Here is a 24,332-nt window from a genome sequence, read left to right as displayed (position 1 = left end):
AGCACTGTTTATCGATTATTGTTCACAGTTACTGTTCATGGCACTATTCACTGATTACTGTACTACTATTTAAAGGGCTTTTCTTGTTCGAGATCCTCATTTTTTAGATTAAAAATGCCCGTACACCCCTATATTTAAGTAGAGACAAAACTAAAGGATAATCTGGTAAAAATACAACTCTAACTCCGACTAAAACATTGCCTAAAAAATATGACCACTCTTTTGTTAATTTTCAAATTGTTTTATCTACTTATAAATTAGATTCTCAAAATAAAAATTATATATATGAAATAAAAACATAAGGTGCTTTTTTGGCTAAAAAAAAAGCTTCACCACATGCGCAAGGCGCGTGTGATGAGGTTAGTAGATAGATTAATAAAATAATCTTCTATACTTCTATTTAAGGGTCTTTCCCTGTTTTAGATCTCTATTTTTTTTTTGTTCAAAAATGCCCCTACACTCCTATGTTCAAAATAAAATTCACTATACGTGTGGTTTAATCCGATAGAAAAAAGAAACATCTCAAATTGAGACTAGCCTCATCACTTATTATGTCATAATATTATGCATTTAAAACTACTAATACAACAAGGAGTGTCATGAATTTTTTTTTTTTTTTTGAGAAATAATTACAACATACTGCTAACCCCGCAGTTCGAATCCTTCTCCCTAGATCCCCTAGCACTTCGTGCATGAGAATGTGTCAATTCAGCTACAAAGCCTTTGGTGAGTGTCATGAGGTTAGTTTTAAAAAATGAACATATACGTTTATTTTGTAGCCCAAAAAAAAAAAAAAAAACTGTGTAAACCTAATTTATAAGTAGATAAAGCAATTTGAAAATCAACAGGAGAGTGAACCTATTTTTTAGATAATATTTTAGTGGAAGTTAGAATTGTATTTTGACGATATTATCCTTTAATTTTTTTTTTTTTTGAAACCGGAACCAATATCATTAATTTAGAAAAGAGGAATCCAAATACAACGCATCCACAGAGGTGGAGGATCCTCCTCCAACCAAATAATTTCATTGTCAAGTAATCTAGCAAACCTAGCCAAAGAATGAGCAACATCATTAGCACTACGCCTAATACAATTATAAGAGATATTATCCTTTAATTTTGTTTCTATTTAAACATTTTGTCCCTACTTAAACATTGTTTAAGAATATTGAAGTATTTTTTAAAAAAACAAAATGAAGATCCCAAACAGCCTCTTAAATGGCATAGGACTAGGATGATACAAAAAAGAAAAAAATGGTAGCCCTCCTTGTGATCCAAATTCCGCAGTGTCATTTCAGTGGCAACTTGGGAAGCCTGGTCAGTGGTCAGATAGGTGGGGCCAAGCTAAACTTGGCTCTGGTTCGTTGGTTTAAATACTCGTTGAATACAACTGAAGTCTTGAGCCACCACCCAACACAAATCTCTATCCAAGTTCTGGGAAGTTTGTGCGAATGGATCGGCGAAGACAGAGTGAGTCACGACCAAATCAATCTGAGGTTAACGTTGTTGTTGATGATTCTACTGCCTCTAGTGGCCGCCTTCTCCACCTTCATGCTCTTAGTATTGATTCTGCTTCCCTTCCAAATGCAAACGAACAGGTATTTATTCATATTTTTTCACCTCTCTCTCTCTCTCTCTCACTCTCTCTCTGCACATATAAACATGGATTTCTGGCTCCACACTTCCTTCTCAAACAGTTGCAGAAAAACATATGTTTGTATCTACAAAGCATGTTTATCAATATGGGTTTGATTTTGTTTTTTTTTTCTCATAAACTTTATGTTTGGTGCATGTAATGGTTGTGCTAGATTCTTTAATATGTTTACATATTTGGAGTTTGTTTTTTGTTTTGTTTTTTTTTTTTTGGTAAATACTTTAAAATAAGCAATGGAACTTTATTTTTAAAATTTTTAATATAAGTATTATTATTATTATTATTTAGTTGTATGATGTGTAACATTTACGTTGAAGCACATAATGCAAGCGTTGGTGTGACCCAATCAAAAATTATGATAAATAATTTAGTTTAAAAATTTTTGAAAACAAATTTTTTATTGTAGTATTTGAAATTTTAATGATAGAGATCTACCAAGAACAAACTATCTTTAATAATTTTAGTATACTATAGTAAGTCACATGTGGAAGCAGCCTAGACGACAGCCTTAATGTGTAACACATAAACTCATAAAGGGATATAAGAATTGCCCATATCCACATGGTATAAGGATGGGAATGTGTAAAATATAGGGATATAAAGATTGTCCATATTCACTGTTCACATGGTATAAGGAGGGGCATCCCAGTGTGTAGTATGTAACTTTTTCCATATGGTATATGATTTGTAATATATATCTTCAGTTTCTGCTCAGCTTTCTTCGTGATTTTCTTTACCAGTCATTTTTAAAAAGTAATAATTAAAAAAAAAAATCATGCTTTCTTGATTACATTCTAAATTGTATGTTTCAATGACTAGTAATTTTATACACACAATTCTTTGTTATTCTGTGCTTTCATGATTTAAACAGTGTTTGGAGTTAAGTTCTGCTTTAATGCTAGTTGATTTTGTTGGTCATGTTTCTCCTCTTCCAATTTGAACACTTTCAAACGTATATTTAAGCTTTTATTTTATTTTTTATGTAAATTATAAGTCTTACGGTAAATAATTAATTTAATAAGAAGATGAGTCGATGGAGTACTCTGGTACTTGCGTACAAGACTCTTGGAGTGGTATTTGGAGGACTTGTAACATCTCCATTGTATGTGTATCCTTCAATGCCTTTAAAGTCTCCGACGAAAGAAGACTACTTGGGTATCTACAGCATAATGTTCTGGACTCTTACTCTCATTGGTGTTGTAAAGTATGCTAGCATAGCTATCAAAGCCGATGATCAGGGAGAAGGTATTACATGAACCTGGAAAATTGCTTTTATTGTTCTCATATTTCTGGATTTCTTGCATACTTATTCTGAAGTGCAGTTTGCTTACTTTTCAATTTCTGTATTGGATTTGGGTGTAGATAACTGACTAATTCTAAGATTATGTCTTAATCAACTTAGTTGCTAAGTTGTTATCTCCTTTCTTTTCTAGCTTATTTATTCTGAAGTGCACTTCATTTGCCTTTTGTTATCTGTACTGGTGTTGGGTGTAAATAATTGATTAATTCTAAGATTAATAATTTAGTTGTTAAATTTTTGTTATTTCCTATGTTGAGAATTGTGTGGTTGGTTGGACTAGTGGATGACTTGCCACTGTTTGAATTGTTTCACTTACCAGTTTTCCACTTAAAGGTAGCGTTTGGATAGGAATTATTGCGCGTCTGTGTTTTCTATTTCACGTTTCCTTCCTTTTTTCTTTTTCAGCGTGTATGAACAGTAATTTCACTGTTCATACACATGGATTCACTGTGCAGGAGACAAATTGTACTGTTTATACACTGTTCACGCACAGTTCGTGGGACCCATAACCACTTTATTCAGAAAAAAAATATTAAAAATTGGTCCTACAACACTATTCACATATCTAAAAATTATTTTACTACAGTGTTTTCAATTTTCAGTTTTCAGCAAAATAAGTTATATCCAAACAGACCCAAAGTGTGGAGAAATGCTATGGATTATTGGAAGAATGCTGTTTTCATCAGTGCGCTGATGCATAGGAAGAAATATTAATCCATCTTGCACTTCATGTTTTTTGGATGTGAACAACTGTGAAGCAACATAAGTTGGTTACTGTCTGCAATTTAAATTCTTTACTTATACGGACACCTTTTAATTGCAGGAGGAACATTTGCCTTGTATTCATTACTCTGTAGGCATGTGAATATAGGAATTCTTTCATCAAAACGTGTAAGTTCAAATTCAAGCCTTTCACACTCTATGCAGGAGGGCACTGAAAAGAAAAGTAGGCTCGGAATTTTTTTTGAAAGCAGTATAGTTGCTAGGAGGGTATTGCTTTTTGTTGCTATATTAGGCATGTGCATGCTTATTGGCGATGGTATACTTACCCCTGCAATCTCAGGTTTGTCTCAATTTTGTCTGTCTTAATTATAATTTGGTCTGGTGTTTAATTGGATTTAATATTTTTAACTTTGTAAATTTGTTCAGTGTTGTTGGCAATGGATGGACTAAGAGCACCATTTCCTTCTGTGAGTAAATGTAAGTACTCATCCAGATTGTAATAACTTTGCACAAGCTTGAGAATTTTTGGGTCTTCCTGTAAGATATTGTTAAGTTCGACTGACTCATGTATATCATAGTTGGCTGTGCTTGGAGTTGGGAATATGTTCAAGCTACATTTTGCATGATCTACTTAAACTCTTCTGTTATTTCATAAAAAAAATTTCTATGTAGCCATTAAAAGCTCAAAAAATGAGAAAAGTTAATCATAAAATGCATCCCTCTAATCATATACAACTAATGATTAATTCCATGATAAAAAGGAAGAATCAGGAACAGAATCCTCCAAAATCAGTTTAGAGATTGCTTCATTTGCTTTTAGTATGACAGTAGTAGAGAAAGGGAATTACTGTGGAAAATTTTGTAGGAGTGCATCATTAAGGCTAAAGAACTTTACGAATATTGGACGATGTTCTGAAAAGATTATTATCCTTGTATTGGGCCAAGGAGGCATGTCATTTCCAAATCAACTAATGAATTGTGTTCAAGAAGCTTTATAAACAGGAATGTTGATGTTGTCATGAAAATCACTCTTAAGACAGAAATTAGGACATATGTTGGAGTCACTAGATGCTTTGTTATTAAACAAGGGTTTCAAAAGTCAGACTCACACAAATTCTGTCATAAACACAATGAGCAGATGTTTTGATGCCGTGATGTAAGCGGCTGATTCAGTTTGAAAGGATCACATACATTCCAAAAAATGGAGAGAATGCATGTCATGTAAACAAAGGAAAGGGAAAATATTTGAAATTCAAGTGGGAAATACAAACCCATCTTAGAGTAGGCCTCCTGTATGTTCTAGGAAGCCAAGTCAGCATTCTGTACTGGAAATTGGGGTTGCATAGTTCTATTGGTACAAAAATTTACAATTTAATTGAAAAATATCTCTTTGAATTTATTTACTATCTGGTTTGTTATCCTGCAGCTCTGGTGGAGGCACTCTCTGCAGTAGTGTTAGTTGTCTTATTCCTGTTGCAAAAGTTTGGTACCTCTAGAGTGAGTTTCCTCTTTTTGCCTATCATGGCTGCATGGACCTTGAGCACTCCACTTGTCGGAATTTATAGCATTATACATCATTATCCAAGTATATTCAAGGCTATATCGCCACACTACATCTTCCATTTCTTTTGGAGAAATGGAAAGGAGGGCTGGCTGTTGCTTGGTGGCACTGTCCTTTGCATCACAGGTGAGTGTCATATACTCATATTTAGATAATATGAATCCATAATTCAAGTAGAAGAGTAGCACAATTACTTTGGGTTGAGTTATTTAACATTATGATAGCCTCAAACCCAGACACATACACAAAACTTGGGTCGTGGAACTTATTGAAATGATTATCCTGAAAATATTAATTTACATAGGGTGCAGACTGACAAAAATGTCTAGAAGTTATTAATGAAAAAGATTTTATGAGTTTCTCAAAATAAGCTGAGAATGATTTTCCCAAAACGATTTTAGATATTGTTAATGTAGGATGTAAAGTCAGGTAGGTTTAAAATTGTTGAATGTTCAACTTATAAGTACAATACTTATGGGATCTCTTTCACAATTTTCTTTCATGATTCTCTTTAGGCAGAAGGATCCCAAGAATGCACATAGTGGATATCTTTTGCATTGCTTGTTACTCCAAAGAACTCATACGAATTAGCTTTTAGTAGTTTGATATTTACACCATGACCCAAGAACTCCATTATATTATTTGGACTATTTGATTTCAGTTGATTTTGTTGGAGAACTACTAGGCCTTTATGTTAGAGGGTCTAGACCTGTTTGCGTTTCTGAGTGACATGATTGAGAAAGCTTGTAAATCTGATTTACCTTGTAATAAAATCTTCTTGATATTGATAGGTAGACTTATTCACACAAATGTACTACCATATGCAGCATTTGATCTTTGATATCATCTACCCTATTCAGGTTCAGAAGCAATGTTTGCAGATCTTGGTCATTTCAACCAGCGTTCCATTCAGGTTATAGCAGTACCATTTGTTTGTTTATCTTTTAGATTTTCATGTCTTCTGCTTCAGTAGCTCCCTGACACTTTTTCTTCCATCAGATAGCTTTCTTGTTGACAATATATCCTTCTTTAGTTCTAACATATGCGGGGCAGACAGCATACCTGATCAAGAATCTCAATGATCATGATGATTGATTCTACAAGTTCATACCAACTGCAGTCTATTGGCCTATCTTTATCATAGCCACATCGGCTGCAGTTGTTGCAAGCCAGTCGCTCATATCAGCCACATTTTCGGTAATCAAGCAATCTGTAGTACTGGATTATTTCCCTCGAGTGAAGGTGGTACACACATCCAATAGTAAGGAAGGCGAAGTTTATTCCCTAGAAGTGAACTACATCCTCATGATTCTTTGCGTTGCTGTCATACTCATCTTTGGAGATGGGAAAGATATTGGAAATGCTTTTGGTACAGTAAATAAATAAAATCTTTAGATTGCTTTATACTGCATTCACTATTTAAAAAATTGTTACTAGTTTATAGATGTTAAACTAAATCAAGTTCCAATAAGTACTGCAATTGAAGTTTTTTAACAGTTTGACATCACCACCAATGCAATCTAAATCAAACTAAATAATACATCATATTCTCCAATTTGAAGACTATTTTGAACTTTCTTCATCTCTTTACTGTTTTAGTCTATTGTTTAATCTATGCAATCCTTACAAAATGCTGACCTGTGATGACCTTGCTTGCAGGTGTCGTTGTCAGTCTAGTGATGCTTATTACCACTATATTGCTGACACTTGTGATGATCATAATATGGAAAACTCCACCTGTGCTGGTTGCTCTATACTTCTCTGTGTTTTTTGTGATGGAAGGTGTTTATGTGAGTGCAGTCTGCACTAAAATTTATGAAGGTGGATGGATTCCTTTTGCCATATCCTTCATTCTTGCTCTTATTATGTTTGGCTGGTTTTATGGGAGACAAAGAAAGCTAGAGTATGAGGTAACTCACAAGATAACTTTGGAGGGACTAAGAGAGCTTTTATACAACCCTGGTGTCCAAAGGGTTCCTGGATTGTGCTTCTTTTATACTAACATTCAAGATGGGCTTACTCCTATTCTTGAACACTACGTAAAAAACATGAAATCCCTTCACAAGGTCACCATATTCACAACTCTTCGATATTTGTTGGTTTCTAAGGTTGCTCCACATGAGAGGATCATCATCAGGAAACTGGGCCTAATAGGGGTTTATGGGTGTGTGATTCAATATGGCTATGCAGATTCCTTAAATCTTGAAGGAGATGATTTTGTAAGTCAAGTTACCAATAGCTTGTAGATGCATCTACAGGGCTGCTCGGATGGTCTAACATATGATCCTGTGGAGATCCAAGAAGAGATTTCTGATTTGGAACACACAAAGCAGGCTGGGGTGGTTCATGTTAGAGGGAAGACAAGGTTCCATGTAGGGAAGAACTGTGGCTGGTTTGACCGAATCATGCTTGCATTTTATGAAGTTATGCACAACAATTGTCGGTCTGCCCTGCCTGCTCTAGGGGTACCATTACAGCAGCGTATTGAGGTTGGAATGCTTTATGAGGCTTGAAAGGATGCTTTCTATCGAGTGTCATCTCCTGTCCGTGTGATTTTTAGTAATATACTGTAAGCAAAAGAGAGAGGGTGTCTAGAAACTTGGGGAAAGAAGGATCAAGCTCAATATTATAGATATTTTCTTGTAGGGTAATGTAACGCATTGGAGGGTTAAGGAATTGAAGGTGGGGTTTGTGAGATAGAAACCAATGACACCCATTGGAGCCAGTTTGACGAATCCTTGAAATCCTTGAAAATAACATCGTCGAGTCGAAGAGAGAGAATGGGAGGTTTGGGGTTTTGGGGAGTTGAAGAAGAGGGGAGGTGGTGCGGTGAGTCAAAACTATAATAAACAGAGAAAAAAAAAAGTCTTCAACTTATGACTAAGGTGAACCCCTGCCACATGCTAGTGGTGACATGCACACTTGTAGTTTTATATTGTACACCATGCCATCACTTTTCTTTTTTTATGAAAAAAAAAAAAATAGCTTCCATCAAACCCACCCAACGTTTTAATTGATTACATTGACAATTAAACTAACTAGTTGAGTTTCCGCTCATATTGCAACTTAATATTAGTTTTCTCCAATATTTTGATAAGTTTTACCAAAAATCATGTAACTTAATTGATTGGCACCTCAATTTCCAATAGAAATGATTCAGATTCCCACTCTCAACTATCGATGTATAAAAAAGATATTTCAATAAATTTCATTGAAAAAAGTTGTAATCTTTAGTTAATTTATATATAGACAAAATAGAAATTACACTAAGAGTAGTATAGTGATTTGATCATACTATATATATGTGTTTACAAATTGAAAATTGCATGATATAGTAGCTAATATAGATAGACATGTTTATGCCTACTAAAAAATTCATACATCCTTTAATTATTATTCTATTTTATTTTTACATTCTTGATTGTGTGTTACTAAAAAATTTCCCCTCTTTTTGTTGGACATGGTTTCAATTGTTGCAAAAACAGCTAAATTTGAGTAAAAATGTCATATTTCAAATTAATTATTTCTCACATAAAAAAACCAATTGTTTCTCATATAAATCTTGGAAAAATGATATTAAAATTTGATTATGCTTAAAATAATTACTATAACAAAATAAACATATTTATTATTGTAGTTGCACGATTTTCCTGGCCCAAATTCGATTGATCAGGTCCTGGCCCAAAGCGCAACCCACAATAAATATTTGTAGAGGATGGGTCAAAGAACTTGGCCTCAGCGTGTCTATTCAGTCTGATGCATGGGCAATATGGTTGCAGAAAATAAAGACATGAAAATGGATCTCTCCCGTATAAGTTTATTTCTTTAGTCCCTCATACAGAAATTTTCGTCCCCCTCTTTAAGGGACTCCACTACATTATATAGTTCCCTTCTCTCATCTCAACCCTACACTTGTTGACTATCTAAGCACATACTTGAGTGGCTGTCCCATCAGACGCCTTCATCTCTCCCCATGTGAGTTGCAGAGGCCAAGGCAGTACTGTTCAGGGGTCATTTCCTCATTAATGCGGCCAAGAGGGTGGTTGGGGCGCAATTAATGTGGTGGTAGCTCTCCATGGGATATTTTGGATTTTATTCATTTTATATGTTGGGAGGACGAACCGAAGTGGCTGGGGAGAGTTCCTCGTCTGGGCTTCGTGATGTCCGAGGAGGAGTTACTCCTCGGACAGGTTTCCTTGGCGTTTATGGGATTGAGTAATGCTTCATACGTGGTTTCTCTTCGGACAGGACGCTCCTCGGACGGGCCTGAATTTGGAATAGCCCATTATTTCTGGGCCGGGCCCCACATTAGCCCCTCAAAACTCCGGTTTCTATCTCCCTCCGAGGAGGAAAAGACGGGGTTTTGATATTTTGGGAGAGGGTGGAAATAAGGAGAGCGTGTGGCGCGCGTGCGGACCGTTACTTCTGACGCGCTGCAATTTACGAGGCGCGGCCATTAACTTCTGGAGGCGTTATGTTCCCTCATCCAACGGTGTGGCGTAGATCGAACGGCTATCGTTTTTTCCCGTATTTTTAGGCAGGAGCGATCTTTTCTCTCTCCTCCTGGCTATATAAGACGTCATAGGGGTTCAGTTTCTTCTTTTATCTGCATTTCACAAACCTTAGAGGCTTCCAGAGAACTCCATCGAACCCCAGAGATACACGAACACTTGCGACCGTTACGCCATCGTAGCCGTTTTTGTGAAGCGTTTCGTCCACGAGAGATTCCCAGGCGCCTCATTGAACGTTTTGTGAAGGTACCAGTACATTTCGTTCATCTTGCTGTTTCAATTTCCTCCTCGGACTCTACTTTTTTTTTCTGAGTCTTTACTTTTGTTCCTCGGTTCAGTCCAGATGGGTAGATTTGAGAAATTAGTTAACACCCCCGCCGCTATGGAAGCCTTTAGGGCTAAATATCACATTCCCCCGGGGGTTGGGCTGCGGTACTGTCCTCTTGAAGGAATATTGACAGATAGGCGTGCGGGAGAAGTCGTTATCCCCATGATTGCCTTCATAGAGGGAGGGATGACACTTCCCATGCGTAGGATTACAAGGGAGTACTTGTTCAACCATAGGTTGACGCCGTACCAGTGTGCCCCGAATATGTTCAAGATACTAGGCTGTGTAGATGTCTTAAACGAGCGGATGAATCTAGGCCTTACTTGGCACGATGTGGCTTATCTGTACGAATGTCACCGCCTCGGGGATGAGGGGTATTATCTTAAATCCCGGAGCGAGGACGTTAGGTTGATCTCTTGTCTCCCAATATCCAATAAGACAGTGAAGAATGATTTCCTTATTGCTTCTGGGGAGTGGTTCGACGGTATTCATTGTCCAACTCGGGCAGGAAACCCAGGTGCGGCGTTTCTAGGATCGGTCCCTTTTGGGATAGGATTTAGCATTGAGGGGTTACACTTTTTGCTTTCTTTATAACTGGAAGATTTCGTGGACTAATCCCCTTTTCCTTGATTGTTTGCAGATAAAATTCACGTCGCCCCTCGGCTAAACTTTGTGAACGTGCCAGCGCTGAACTACCTTCTTAGGTCGGAGATCTACGTTTCCGAGGACGGGCAGTTGCGTGCTGCCCATCTGGTTCTGGGCTATCAACCCCTGAGCAGCTCTTTCCAGGCTATCGGTCACGCCATAAGGGCTGGTAGTCCGAGGTTGGCTCGGATTGACGTGTCCAGGGACGGGCTCCTAGCTGAACACGATCTGCCACCAGTTGTGTTGCCCGGTGTTAGAGATCCCTACTTGGCAGAGCAGCTACCTCCGCCAAACGAGCCTGGTGCTGCCGCTCAGGTCAAAGAGGAAGCTGAATCATCTCGTCTTTCCCTTGAGGCAGAAATAGACGAGTTTTATTTTGAGGAGGAAGTTCAACAGACCCCCCTGGTGGAATTTTCTGATCCCGAAGGAGAGCGGGACCGACATTCTGCAGTTGGTGTTCCTTCCATCGTTCTCTGCTCGGACGATACTTCGGACGAGGAGGTAGAGCCCATGGCAGAAAAGGGAAAAACTCTAAAGGAGCTGATGGCCTCCCGAGGGAAAGGCCGGTTGCCGAAAGGACAGTCCTCGAAGGCACCAACTCCACCACAGGGCAAGACCCTTCCTCCTGTGGTTCCTACGGACACCTCAGACCTTGGCCTTAAGGTTAATCCGGACTTAAAGAAGAAAAGGCCGGCCGACACTCCTGAGGAGGGCGAGGTGGTTGCCCAACCGACCAAGCAGCAAAAAACCACTCGCGCGCCAAGGAGCAGAAGGGGAAACTCCTCGGAGAGTCGAGAAGAGGAGACTCTTGCGGATGTACGTGCTACCCCGCGTGTATGGGGCCCCAGATTGGAGCTGGATAGGGTGGCCATTCCCTACAATGCTTCGATCCGAGAGTACAATCGAGGCCGGGCGGGCTACGTGGCCGAGGCCTTAGAGCAGCCCCTACTCCTTCCTCGGGATATGGAGGCTTATAGGCGGTTCTCTCAGCCCGAGATCTTCCTATCCCTTAAAAGGGATCTCGCGATGGTAGGTAATCCTTTTACTGTTTCATTAATTTCTTTGACCTTAGATTACAGCAATCTTGTTTCGTTTGTAGATTACCCAGCAGGTGTTTGTGGCTGAGGAATTTTGCCGTGGTAATAGTAGTCGGGCTGAGGTCGAGAACCAGGCGCGAGCGGAGGTGGAGAAAACCTTGGGGTCCCTCCAGCACGATTACACTGAACTTATGGACAAGTTCAAGGAGTCGGAGAACCGGCGCAAGTCTGCAGAGGCTGGTTTGAAGAGTGCTGAGGCCCAGGCGGAGGACCAGCGCAAGGAGCTGTTCTCGACCCAGATTAACCTTGCCACCGAGAAACAGGCAGTGCAGGATCTCAAGACCGCTCTACAAAGGGTCGAGGATGAGTTGCGACGGGCCAAAGAGGAGGCCCAACTGATCCAAGAAGCCATAGAGGCTGAGAAGAGTGCCGCACGCCAGCTCGGGGCCGAAGAGACGGAGGCCAAGCTATCCGAGGAAATCCCCGAGGTATGCCGGGAGTATTGCGATATCTCATGGTCTCATGCCCTCGACGCTGCAGGAGTTCTTGCTGACTCAGCGCTGAGACTGCCCGAGAGCATCTTCTATCCTAAAGAGATCCGAGCGCATCCTAATGGTGTTCAAGCTGCCTCTGAGCAGGATTTGGCGACGCCTGATGCTGTCCTTGTGCCCAATATGGCGGATGATCCCATCGCAGACTCTACCATCGAGGTTCCGCCTCCTCAGCCCGAGCAGAAAGGAGATCCTCCTGTTGAGGCTTAGCCTTCTAGGCTTTTGATCTTTGTACTCTTTCCTTTTTTGACCGAGAGTCGTCCAATTTTCCCGCTCTTTTGTAAGGACCTCTCCTTCTAATGTACTCGGAATATTAATATAAAATGTTCGTTTTGCTTACTATGGATGCACGTCAGTAGCGCTCTTCTTTAAACATTTGCAACTATGTAGATACAGATAAACGGTCAAGATAAAAATGGGTTTTTGGGCTGCGCATCTGAGGGTTGCGATGGTGCCAGACTGCGCGCACGTATTAAAATGGTTCCCTTTAAGTAATGATCTCCCAATCTACCATAAGCAATAATTTCCCCCAAGTCTGTGGCCCGAGGAGCCATGCAGGACTTAGGTTCTGTTTAGAGCTATGAATAGTTGTCTTAAGTATTAATTTCCCCTTAGTCTGTGGTCCGTGGAGCCATGCAGGACTAGGTTCTGTTTAAAACTTATATTAGTAATAATTTCCCCCAAGTCTGTGGTCCGAGGAGCCATGCAGGACTTGGGTTCTGTTTAAAACTATGGATAGTTGCCTTAAGTATTAATTTCCCCTTAGTCTGTGGTCCGTGGAGCCATGCAGGACTAGGTTCTGTTTAAAACTTATATTAGTAATAATTTCCCCCAAGTCTGTGGTCCGAGGAGCCATGCAGGACTTGGGTTCTGTTTAAAACTATGGATAGTTGCCTTAAGTATTAATTTCCCCTTAGTCTGTGGTCCGTGGAGCCATGCAGGACTAGGTTCTGTTTAAAACTTATATTAGTAATAATTTCCCCCAAGTCTGTGGTCCGAGGAGCCATGCAGGACTTGGGTTCTGTTTAAAACTATGAATAGTTGCCTTAAGTATTAATTTCCCCTTAGTCTGTGGTCCGTGGAGCCATGCAGGACTAGGTTCTGTTTAAAACTTATATTAGTAATAATTTCCCCCAAGTCTGTGGTCCGAGGAGCCATGCAGGACTTGGGTTCTGTTTAAAACTATGAATAGTTGCCTTAAGTATTAATTTCCCCTTAGTCTGTGGTCCGTGGAGCCATGCAGGACTAGGTTCTGTTTAAAACTTATGAGTAATAATTTCCCCCAAGTCTGTGGTCCGAGGAGCCATGCAGGACTTGGGTTCTGTTTAAAACTATGAATAGTTGCCTTAAGTATTAATTTCCCCTTAGTCTGTGGTCCGTGGAGCCATGCAGGACTAGGTTTTGTTTAAAACTTATGTGAGTAATAATTTCCCCCAAGTCTGTGGTCCGAGGAGCCATGCAGGACTTGGGTTCTGTTTAAAACTACGAATAGTTGCCTTAAGTATTAATTTCCCCTTAGTCTGTGGTCCGTGGAGTCATGCAGGACTAGGTTCTGTTTAAAACTTATGAGTAATAATTTCCCCCAAGTCTGTGGTCCGAGGAGCCATGCAGGACTTGGGTTCTGTTTAAAACTATGAATAGTTGTCTTAAGTATTAATATCCCCTTAGTCTGTGGTCCGTGGAGCCATGCAGGACTAGGTTCTGTTTAAAACTTATGTGAGTAATAATTTCCCCCAAGTCTGTGGTCCGAGGAGCCATGCAGGACTTGGGTTCTGTTTAAAACTATGAATAGTTGTCTTAAGTATTAATTTCCCCTTAGTCTGTGGTCTGTGGAGCCATGCAGGACTAGGTTCTGTTTAAAACTTATGAGTAATAATTTCCCCCAAGTCTGTGGTCCGAGGAGCCATGTAGGACTTGGGTTCTGTTTAAAATTATGAATAGTTGCCTTAAGTATTAATTTCCCCTTAGTCTGTGGTCCGTGGAGCCATGCAGGACTAGGTTCTGTTTAAAACTTATGAGTAATAATTTCCCCCAAGTCTGTGGTCCGAGGAGCCATGCAGGACTTGGGTTCTGTTTAAAACTATGAATAGTTGCCTTAAGTATTAATTTCCCCTTAGTCTGTGGTCCGTGGAGCCATGCAGGACTAGGTTCTGTTTAAAACTTATGAGTAATAATTTCCCCCAAGTCTGTGGTCCGAGGAGCCATGCAGGACTTGGGTTCTGTTTAAAACTATGAATAGTTGCCTTAAGTATTAATTTCCCCTTAGTCTGTGGTCCGTGGAGCCATGCAGGACTAGGTTCTGTTTAAAACTTATGAGTAATAATTTCCCCCAAGTCTGTGGTCCGAGGAGCCATGCAGGACTTGGGTTCTGTTTAAAACTATGAATAGTTGTCAGTAGCCCAGCAAGCAGCGGATAATCATGAAAGAAAACGTATGCTAAGCCATTCTCATTAATAATAATATCTTTTGAGGTTATTTACATTCCATGGTCGAGGTACAGCTTTTTCATCTAAATCTTCTAGGTAGTAGGCGCCTATTCCGGCCACGGATGTGACACAGTATGGTCCCTCCCAATTGGGCCCCAACTTGCCCCAAGAGGGGTTCTTTGCGCTGCCAAGAACCTTCCTTATTACGAGATCACCTGGCCCCAGAGGCCGTGGTTTGACGTTAGCATCATACCCTTGTCTTAGCTTCTGGTGATAATAGGCCACATGAATCATCGCTTTTTCCCTTCTTTCTTCGGCTAGGTCCAGGCTCCGTTCCAATAACTCGTCGTTATCGCTTGGGGTAAACGATCTAGACCTCAGTGTGGGAAAGTTGTTCTCAATCGGGAGCACAGCCTCAGCCCCGTAAGTCATCGAGAAGGGGGTCTCTCCGGTCGATCGTCGCGGCGTCGTCCGATAAGTCCATAAGACATGGGGGAGTTCTTCTACCCATCTCCCCTTTGCCTCGTCCAACCTCTTCTTCAGTCCGTTCACTATGACCTTGTTCAAGGCTTCGACCTGTCCATTTCCCTGAGGGTAGGCGGGGGTGGAATATCGGTTGATGATTCCAAACTCACGGCAGTACTCCCTAAAGTTTTTACTGTCGAACTGCAGACCATTGTCGGAAATGAGTGTACGCGGGGTCCCGAAGCGGGTGATGATGTTCTTCCAGATGAATTTTTGGGCGTCCACGTCCCTAATGTTGGCCAATGGTTCAGCCTCCACCCATTTAGTGAAGTAGTCCGTTCCGACTATTATGTATCGCTTGTTCCCTGCGGCCTTGGGGAAGGGTCCAACTAGATCAAGGCCCCATTGTGCGAACGGCCATGGACTCGAGAGGGGGTTGAGCACTCCTCCGGGTTGGTGGATATTCGGGGCGAATCTTTGGCACTGATCGCACTTCTTAGCGTATTCTTGGGCCTCTCTCTGCATGTTCGGCCACCAGTACCCCTGGGTAAGTGCCCTGTGCGCCAGCGATCTCCCTCTGGTATGACTTCCACAAATCCCCTCGTGTAACTCCTCAAGCAGAGATTCGGATTCTTCTGGGTGTACGCAGAGTAGGTACGGTCCAGAATAGGAGCGCCGATATAGTTTATGGTCCTCTGACAGCCAAAACCGAGGAGCATTCCTTCGTATCTTCTCGGCTTCCAATTTTTCTTCCGGCAAGACGTCGTTTTGAAGGAAGTTCTTTATGGGATCCATCCAGCTGTGACTCTTTCTGATCTGATGGACTCTGGCAGGGCCTCTACTGATGGGACTTGCCTGGGCTAGATCTTCAACCAGGATCACTCGCGGCAGATTATGTGCCGAGGACGTGGCGAGAGTGGCCAGCGAGTCCGCATGGGTGTTGACACTCCTGGAAATGTGTGTCAGATTAAAGGACTCAAAATTCGTCTGTAGCCGCTTGACTTGTCCCAGATACTCTTGCATCCTAGTATCTCGGGCTTCCAGCTCACCCATCACCTGTCCGACTACCAGTCTAGAGTCCGAGAACGCTTCTATTATTCTTCCGCCCAACCTTTGAACCATCGTCATCCCTTGAAGTAAGGCTTCGTATTTGGCTTCATTGTTCGTAGCCGAGAATCCGAGCCTTAATGATTTTTCAATGGCGGCACCGTCCGGGGATATTAAAACTATCCCAACTCCTGACCCTCTCTGGTTGGCTGCGCCATCTACGTAGACCTTCCAATGCATGTTCCTCCCTGTTGAAATCGCACCAACCGACTTCCCATCCATGTCCCTCTTCTCGGCTATTGTTTCTATGGAGGGTTCAGCAAACTCCGCTACCAAGTCTGCGAGGACCTGCCCCTTGATGGAGGATCTGGGCATATATTTTATATCAAAGGCTGCCAAGAGCGCACTCCACATAGCGATCCTTCCTGTATAGTCAGCGCTTCGAAGCACTGCTCGGAGGGGAAGCTGAGTCAGAACGATGACTGTGTGCGCCTGAAAGTAATGAGGAAGTTTTCGGGTTGCATGCACTATTGCCAGAATTGCCTTTTCTAAAGGTAGGTATCGCACCTCGGCCTCATGTAGTGATTTGCTCACATAGTACACCGGTCGCTGCACCCCATTATCATCCCGTATCAGTACCAGGCTTACAGCATGGGGAGCTACGGCGATGTAGGCAAACAGCACCTCATCTGCCTCAGGGCTGGACATGATGGGTGGTCGGGACAGGTAGTCTTTAAGTTGCTGGAAAGCCTGAACGCAATCCTCCGACCATGCAAACTCTTTCCACTTGTTTATCAGGAGGTAGAAAGGCCGACATCGATCCGCCGATCTCGATATGAACCGGTTCAATGCCGCAATCATACCAGTGAGCTTCTGTACTTCCTTCGGATTCCGAGGAGCCTGTAGGCTGTTAATGGCTTTGATTTGATCGGGACTTACTTCTATTCCCCTGTGGGTGACCATATACCCTAGGAATTTCCCAGACCCGACCCCGAATGAACATTTGGAGGCATTCAGCCGCAACCGGTGCTCCCTTAATATGGTGAAGATTGTTCCGAGGTCCTTCACGTGCTCGGACGCCCTTCTACTCTTGACGACCATATCATCTATATAAACCTCAATGATCTTGCCCAGTTGTGGTTCAAACATCCGAGTCATCATTCTTTGGTAGGTTGAGCCTGCGTTCTTTAGCCCAAACAGCATCACCTTGTAATGATAGTTTCCAACGGGCGTTATGAAAGTCATTTTCTCTTGGTCCTCTAGCGCAAGGGGTATCTGATGATAGCCTTGGAAGGCGTCCAGGAAGCTCATTCGAGGGTGCCCCACGGTTGCATCCACCAATCGATCAATTCGGGGTAGGGGGAATGGGTCCTTTGGGCATGCCTTGTTCGGGTCCGTGAAGTCTACGCAGACCCTCCATTTCCCTGTCTTCTTCTTTACCACCACAGTGTTTGCCAGCCACTCTGGGTAAAAGACCTCTTTGATAGCCCCCGCCCTTTTTAGCTTTGCCACTTCGTCTTTTACGGCACTAGCATGTTCCTTTGAAGGGCGTCGGGGTGGCTTTCTTCGGAGTGAAAAAGGGGTTGACGTTCAGGTGGTGACAAATAAGGCTAGGATCGACGCCCGGGGCGTCGTAGGCGTCCCATGCAAACACGTCGACATTTTCTCTAAGAAATCCGACCAGTTCCTCCTTTTCTTGAGAGGGCAATTCCGAGCCAACCAGAAAGAACTTCTCCGGGTCGTCGTTGACAGCGATTTTATCTAAAATTTCACACCCTATCTCCTCGGCCAGTCCGTCTTCTTGCTCTGCCGAGGCGGCTGATTGCTATAAACTTTCAGGGGCCGAGGACTCGGCATGGGGCCGATGTAAGACGGCGGCCACCATACACTGCCTGGATACGGCCTGATCTCCTCGGATCTCTTCCACTTGTCCTTTGGATGGGTATTTCACCTTCTGATGAAGTGTGGAGGTTACGGCTTCCAGGGCGTGGATCCATGGCCTGGCGACTATCGCGTTGTAGGGTGAGTAAGCGTCGACGACGATAAAATTCACTTCCACCACCTCCGCCCCAGTCTGTACGGGTAGTCGGATTTTTCCTTTTGGCGTAACCATTCTTCCCTCGAAGCTAAGAAGGGGGGAGTCATAAGCTGCAAAGTCTTCTGGCTTCAGGTTCAGCCCCTTGTATAGATCAGGGTACATTATCTCTACTGCACTTCCCGAATCCACCAACACCCTTTTCACGTCAAAGCCCCCAATCCTCAGAGTGACCACCAAGGCATCATCGTGAGGTTGAATAGTTCCTCTCTTATCCTCATCCGAGAACCCCAGTATCAAAGAGCTTCCCTTTTTTGACCTTTTGTGTTCCCTCTGCCTGCTCCCGGAGGGGAGCCGATCAACAGCTAACACCCTGGGGATGGGTGGTCCCGTTCTTCCTGGTGCAGCGAAGATGACATGTATCGTCCCGGTGGGTGGTCTTAAGGTCACGTCCTTTCGAGGCTCTTGTGTTGCTTGGCCGGTGTGGCCACTCGACGGGTGCAGCAGGTGACGTAACTTTCCTTCTCGGACCAACTGATCCAGATGATTCCACAGATTCCTACAGTCCTCAGTAGTGTGCCCATGGTCTTGATGATAGTGGCAGTACAGGTTCTGGTTACGTTTGGAAGGTTCTCCAGCCATCTTTCCCGGCCACCTGAAATAGGGTTCATCTCTTACTTTCTCCAGTACCTGTTGTACGGGCTCTCTGAATATGACATTCACTGTTTGCGGGTTACTCTGCCCAGCCTATCGCGAAAAATCTCTCCTCAGCTGACCATGATTGTGCCGTTCCGACCTGAAATCATTTGCTTTGGGGTGGATAACCTTCTCCTTTCCCCTCCCTTGCAGCTGATCTTCCTCCACTCTTTTGTACTTGTCTATCCTATCCCTCAACTGATCAACGTTGGCAACTGGTTTACCAGTGAGGGACTTCCTTAAGCCATGGTCGGTGGGGAGGCCGCTTTTGAATGTGCTGATAGCGACAGCATCGTGGTTATCATCCAGGTCATTATATACTTCCCAGTATCTATCGGAGTATGCTTTTAGAGTCTCTCCCTCGTGCATGGACAAGGACAATAGCGAACCGAGGGGCCTGGGGACTCTGGTGTTGGTGATAAAGCGAGAGCAGAAATCCCGAGTGAGCTGCTTGTAAGAGCTTATGGAATTTGTCTTCAGGCCGTTGAACCACCTCATCGCCATTGATCCCAAGCTGGACGGGAAGATTTTACACATAAGGGCCTCATTTTGCGAGTAGATCGCCATCTTTTGGTTAAATTGACTCACATGCTCTACCGGGTCTGATCGACCGCTATAGATGGCGAATGCTGGTTGGTTGAACCGTCGAGGCAGCTCAGCCCCTTCAATTCTATACGTGAAGGGGGACCTTGAAACCTGATCCAACGCCCTCTTCATGGCGTCGTTTCCCGAACCCTTACTTGATGTGCTCTCATACTTCCGCACAGGGAGTGGTTCCTTTTCGTAGGTAAAGGTTTCACTTGGGGGGGTCCTTGACCTCCGTCGGTAACTCACATCCTCCGCATTAGAGGACTTGTCTGAGTCTGAAGGAGATCGCCTTCGCTGTGCTCGTCGTAGCTTCCTCTTCAGATCATCTATCTCTCGCTGCATGGCCTGGTGACTATTTCGCCTCTGGGACACGTGACTACCTATCTGAGTGTGACTCTGGCTTGTCCGGATAATATGCACACTTCCCTCACGATTACCCCTGTGGCCTGGGTTGACGGGGTTATTTTGCCTCTGGGACTCGGCAGGTTGTGTCTGTTGGGAGTCAGCCTGGTGAGGATTCTCCTGGTGCGGACCTAGTTCTGCCATGCTTGACCGTTGTGCTAGCTGATGCTCTAGTTCTTCCCACAGACGGCGCCAATTGTAGTTGCACGATTTTCCTGGCCCAAATTCGATTGATCAGGCCCTGGCCCAAAGTGCAACTCACAATAAATATTTGTAGAGGATGGGTCAAAGAACTTGGTCTCAGTGAGTCTATTCGGTCTGATACATGGACAGCATTGTTGCAGAAAATAAAAACACCAGAATGGATCTCTCACGTATAAGTTTATTTCTTTAGCTCCTCATACAGAATTTTTTGTCCCCTTCTCTAAGGGACTCCACTACATTATATAGTTCCCTTCTCTCATCTCAACCCTACACTTGTTGACTATCTAAGCACCTACTTGAGTGGCTGTCCCATCAGACGCCTTCATCTCTCCCCATGTGAGTTGCAGAGGCCAAGGCGGTACTGTTCAGGGGTCATTTCCTCATTAATGCGGCCAAGAGGGTGGTTGGGGCGCAATTAATGTGGTGGTAACTCTCCATGGGATATTTTGGATTTTATTCATTTTATATGTTGGAAGGATGAACTGAAGTGGCTGGGGAGAGTTCCTCGTCTGGGCTTCTTGATGTCCGAGGAGGAGTTACTCCTCGGACAGGTTTCCTTGGCGTTTATTGGGATTGAGTAATGCTTCATACGTGGTTTCTCTTCGGACAGGACGCTCCTCGGACGGGCCTGAATTTGGAATAGCCCATTATTTCTGGGCCGGGCCCCACATGTGAAGTTCTCTTTTTATTAGATTTTGTATAATTTAAGTTTTTTTAATAACCACCCTCAAAAAAAATTTTGGATCCACCATTGATTATGGAACTCAAGTTCCAAAAAAGTGCTAAATAACTAAGTAAGTTTGGCCCGAAAATTATATTATTTGGCCAAAAAAAAAAAAAAAGATAGAGAGAGCCTCCAGCTATCTTCTTTTCTCTTTTTATTTATTATTATTTTTAATTATTATTTTTTCTTTGAAAAATGAAATATAACTATTATAAAATACCAATCAAGAAAAAAAGATCGATGTTTAAGAATTTTTTAAATAATATAATCAAATTAAATATATAAAATAGAAGTTATTTCCCTAAAATATAAGTACTCTAGGAAATTTTTTAATAAAATCTTGTATCCACATCCACTTTGCAAACAATCCTACTCAGCTTTAAACTAACTATTTGTTTCAAAGTTCTAATAATTGCTAATAAATTTTCTTTAAATCAACCGTTGATACAACAAAGCTTAAGCTTCCCCAATATATATATATATATATATATATATATGCATGTTTTAAGTTAAGTGTTGCATCACCACCGTGCACGTTGGTGCAGTGATCACTCCACAAGTATAAATGCTCGTGGAGTGTGGAGGGTAAGGGCTGAGATTCAAGTCGCTAAGAGGGAGCTTCACATACATATACACTTAGATTAGACTAGAATAGAAATTCTATCTTGTATATATATTAAAAAAAAAAAAAAAAGTATTACATCTACAACACTTTTATAATAAATTATAGGTAATTAGTTGTTATTGGTTCTAATTTGAACTTATCACTGAATTTACTTTTTTTTTTTTACCTCAACAATAACAACCCATAACAACTTGCTGCTTAAAATTTGTTGTGAAAAATATGAGTATGGTTTTCTCTCCAAAAAAAAAAGATTTATTGTGAAAATATTATGGACATATTATTTCTCTTGTTTTAAAAGCAAAAATTAAACACAACTTCTCACATTTATTAGGATTCTTTAATTAAATTCAATCATGTGATTCACTCTCACAAATGAAATGCAAAATGATATTATCTTCTCTCAAGATAAATAAATTCAAGTGCATGTCTTATTGGTCTATGTAGACACGTGAGTCAATTTTATTGGTCTTGTACATCAATTTTATCTATGTTTCAAAATGGCATAAAAGTCCACTTGCCTTAGTGATGTACTAACAACTATACCTATTAAGGCTAGCAAACCAAAAATCTGAGCATTTGCCAAACTCCCAAGGGCAAAAATCCTGTTGAGTTTTAAACTTTAAAGCACAACTTGATTCAACTGATTCCTTTTGATGGAAAGATATTTATGTGGTAGTCATAATTACCAAAACTTAATCAAAACCTTCAACTCTCTCTCTCTCTCTCTCTCTCAACTTCTTTATTTAAAAACAATCACGTTCTAACTCTCAACGAAATCTGTGTTATACTAGGAAGGATTAGGGATGACCCACCGAAACTAATGAAGTCTATACAAACATACAATTTATGATAGGGTCATTCCACCATACCCCCTCTTTTTTTTTTGGGTATGGTACCCACCTAAATCTAAACCGTTAAATGAATGAAAATTTGATCCAAACGATTCATTTAATTTGAAGTAATTTAGAGTAAATACTGGCTACCGGTCAAACAAGTTATATATATAAGTAAAACATCTAAAACAACCCAGTATTCACTGTGCGCTTCTCCTTCTCCTTCTCAGAAACAAATTTCTCTCTGCGCTTCTCCTTCTCAAAAACAAATTTCTTTCTGTCACGCTTCGGACTCTATCACGCTTCTGATTCGGTTTATCTAAAGAACCCAGAATTCGGCTTCTTCTTCTCTTACTAATCAACCACAAGAACCCAGGGCAGCTAAACAAAACCCAAAGAAGAAACAGTATCGGCCGGCGACGATATTTGAAATAGGTTTGTCTTTCACTTTCTGTTTCTCTCAGACGAAGTTGATTTTACTACTAATATACAGATTATTAAAATTTCTTTGACTATCAACGCATGATTTGTCTTTAGTTTTATTTATTGTAAGTATTCCCTAATGCTATTAATTGATTTGGGTTTTTATTTTTATTATTTTGATAGGAGATTTGGGTGTTGTTTGTTAAAAGTTGATTTGGAATTTCCTCCTATTTGAGAAACAAAATTTCAATACCATGATTGCTGTTTTCTTTCAACTATTTAGGTCCCCAAGTAAAATTTCAAATACAGTATTGCTATTAATTAGATCTTTTTTCTTCATGTTCCCCATATTAATTTCCCTGTTATGCTCACTTTCTTGGTACTGGTCCTTATATCAGTGAGTCTTGGAATTTAGCACACGGGTCCAGAAGTTCCATTGGACGATGAAGTTATATATGTAGACACTGTTCTGGAAAAAAATTGGCATTGAAGGTGAAGGTAAGGCCCCGCCTCAATTCTTCTAAATGAATCTACATTTTTCTACCTGAACTCCCATTTCATATTTTTTCTTCGTATAAATTTTGGAATGGTCATTGTTTGCAAAATAAATTTGCTGCACAAATGAATTCAAAAGCTTTCTCACAACTTTATTCTATGGAAGCAGTTTTTTTAGAACCCAAGGAAAATTACACTTCCGAGATCAAATAGATGTTGATGTACTATGATTTTTCCCTTTTAAGAATTGTACTCAGTCTCGACTGATTAACAAGTGCATGAAAAAAAAAAGCTTCATTTTGTTTTGTCCAACCAATGAATTTTCCATTGATTAGACTATTTACTCCTTGGCGGTTGGTAAAAGTGTCATGTATGCTTTGTAGATTTGGTGATGAAGAGTTTATTTTTAGAAGTCAATTACACAATTTGTGGCCTTTTTACCAGACTAGCAAATATGTGTCTTCCTTGTAGAATATTGAGTACAATGTGATAAATTATAGTTTTTAGTTTTAATGTGGTAAAGCAAGTACTCTTAACTATTTTGGCAATCTCTTTTGGCTTAGAAGCAAAATATATATTATATTGAAGATTGTGTCTTGAATAATAAGTGCTGGAGTGGCACTTCATCTTCAGGTATATTTTATTAAAGATTGTGTCTTGAGTAATAAGTGTAAGTGATTTGGTTGTATTTTCTGCAGATTAGTTTTTGGATCTTGGTGGGAAATCTGATGCCTGTTGGCTATATACAGTATGTTTTAGACCATGCTAGTGATTTAAATTCCTAATCAACATTTTTATGTGGTATCTAATTTTCTGAATGTGCTGGAATTAGTTGCTAGTTATGGTTGGATAACAATTTGATCATGGAGATGAAATTTGTGGAGTAGTTGTCAATGTCAAAGCTAGGCAGGAAAAAATATCTCTATGGCTGAAGAATGCTACAAATATAAAGCCTAGGCAACTAGCATGTTTTGTTCACATGTAAATATAATATTTCAACACTAGAGGAATTACATGTTTTGTATAATCACATTATTAAGCAAATGTAATCACATTATT

At 41.1% G+C, this 24,332-nt stretch overlaps 1 long non-coding RNA gene and 1 pseudogene across 2 annotated transcripts; both read left to right on the top strand.

The window, feature by feature from the left end:
* Nucleotides 1–1,263: 1,263 nt before the first annotated feature.
* LOC115979318 lies at nucleotides 1,264–8,220 on the top strand (annotated as a pseudogene). The gene is made up of 8 exons (XR_004089025.1): nucleotides 1,264–1,598; nucleotides 2,680–2,899; nucleotides 3,778–4,017; nucleotides 4,104–4,154; nucleotides 5,104–5,364; nucleotides 6,099–6,151; nucleotides 6,238–6,607; nucleotides 6,898–8,220. The product of XR_004089025.1 is annotated as a probable potassium transporter 17 (transcript).
* A 14,357-nt stretch (nucleotides 8,221–22,577) lies between these two features.
* Nucleotides 22,578–24,024, top strand: LOC115979377. The gene is made up of 3 exons (XR_004089046.1): nucleotides 22,578–22,790; nucleotides 23,177–23,276; nucleotides 23,972–24,024. It is a non-coding gene; the product is annotated as an uncharacterized LOC115979377 (long non-coding RNA).
* Nucleotides 24,025–24,332: the final 308 nt, after the last annotated feature.

This window comes from Quercus lobata, chromosome 3 (genome assembly GCF_001633185.2).
Source record: "Quercus lobata isolate SW786 chromosome 3, ValleyOak3.0 Primary Assembly, whole genome shotgun sequence".
NCBI classification, from domain to species: domain Eukaryota; kingdom Viridiplantae; phylum Streptophyta; class Magnoliopsida; order Fagales; family Fagaceae; genus Quercus; species Quercus lobata.
This window is presented reverse-complemented; position numbering and strand designations above follow the sequence as displayed.